Consider the following 1,742-nt stretch of genomic DNA (forward strand, 5'->3'; position numbering starts at 1 on the left):
GATGGAGCCGACGAATGTGATTGCGATGATGATGATGACGGATGTGATTGTGAGGATGGAGACGGCGAATGTGATTGTGATGATGACGATGACGGATGTGATTGTGAGGATGGAGACGGCGAATGTGATTGTTCCAATGACGATTCTCATTGAGGACAAGGAATACCAACTTCGCAAGGGAGAAGGGGTGAGGCTCTATTTTGTGTTGACGAACTTCCAGGAGATTGATTTCATTTTAGTGATAGTTTTTCCAAGTCGTTTTCGCTTAGATAAGGTTACTAACACAGTTTACCCACCCTCCGCGTGGGTAGAGTTTGCAAATCACCTGCTTAAAAGAGTCGTCTGTGTTGTAAAAAGACTTTTGATGTTTGTGTGGTGTGTGTTTAAAGGGTTCGAAAGGGGTCAAAACAGTTCAATTGGTGTTAAGGTCGTATGGCCTCGAAAAAAAAGGGGATCAAAATTTGTCTATGGGGTCTCAACAGGTCTAAAGGATCTGTGGGTATAAATGTCTGAGGGGTCAAATGATCGACGGGAGTTTAAAAGGTCATACGGGGTCTCAAGGTCTTAAGGGTGAACAGGGTCGAAATGAGCAACAGCAACAACAGAAGCAGCACGGTGTTGAGGGGCTGCAGGAAAAGCAGAACCCTCATTGTGATCACAGGCTGCAACAGCAACAGAAACAACATGTTACTGAGAAGCTGCAACAGCAACAACAGAAACAGCACGGTGTTGAGGGGTCGTACCACATGCAGGACCTTCAACAGGTAAGCACTCTTCAATACTTTGCAGCAGTTGGGGTGAACACACTGGGGGTGAACACACTGGGGGTGAACACACTGGGGGAGAACACACTGTGGGTGAACACACTGGGGGTGAACACACTGGGGGTGAACACCCTGGGGGTGAACACACTGGGGGTGAACACAGCAAACCCCAAGATCGTGTTGTGAAGCTGAAATAAGTTTTGCCACTTGTTCTTTTATCAACATTGCTGTTAATACTTCCTTCTTTGAAGAAGAATGTTCTTAATTGTGAAGATAATTGTAATTAATATTTTGGTGTGAAGGTTAGTGATTGACATGGTCATCGCCACGCAGGATAAATCACAAGTTTAACTCCCCTCGAATGGATTCTTCATCTTTTCGTCGTTACCTGTTCCATCAGTGCATTCCCTTCTGTGCCCTTTCTTGAACAAGTTATCAAACTGATGAAGATATCAGTGTGTTTAATGTTTTATATTTTTATTGTTTTTTTTCCAAAGGCCCCTCAGAAGAGGTGCTCATTAACTCTCCTCCACCCACTCGAATGAAACTATCCCACCGGTTGGAATGTAAGTTGCCAAGATTCTTGCTTTACATTAAAAATGATTTCAAACTTTGTATAAACTACATGTTCTTCACCCCAATCGTGTCCCATTCTGTCTGTGTCTCAGAAGAGTTGGGAACAAACGAATGTTTTGCTGCACTCACAGCCAGACAAGCACCAAACAGATCATCCAATTGTTGAAAGTCTGGCATGAGTGATAATGGAACTGTATACAAGTTCAAGGTGTGTACAACTGGATAATCATTAAAATTAATTTAATCGATGAACGTTGGTAATTAAATCGATGCAATCAAATTAATTAATGAAATCGAAGAATGTTGGTGGTTAAATTGAAGCAGGTCGGATGTCACGTGACAATTTTCCATCTTCTTCAGTTCTTCCTCACTTCATCATCTGCCGTGACCAAGGCGAGTGGA

General features: G+C 42.9%; 1 long non-coding RNA gene across 1 annotated transcript; it reads left to right on the forward strand.

The window, feature by feature from the left end:
• The first annotated feature begins 359 nt into the window (after positions 1 to 359).
• Positions 360 to 1,330, forward strand: LOC147020568 (uncharacterized). Its single transcript, XR_015062094.1, has 2 exons — positions 360 to 764; positions 1,262 to 1,330. It is a non-coding gene; the product is annotated as an uncharacterized LOC147020568 (long non-coding RNA).
• The last annotated feature ends 412 nt before the right edge of the window (positions 1,331 to 1,742 follow it).

Source organism: Eptatretus burgeri, chromosome 9, assembly GCF_056783735.1.
Source record: "Eptatretus burgeri isolate ZD-2024b chromosome 9, Ebu_testis_v1, whole genome shotgun sequence".
In the NCBI taxonomy this organism is placed as follows: Eukaryota; Metazoa; Chordata; class Myxini; order Myxiniformes; family Myxinidae; genus Eptatretus; species Eptatretus burgeri.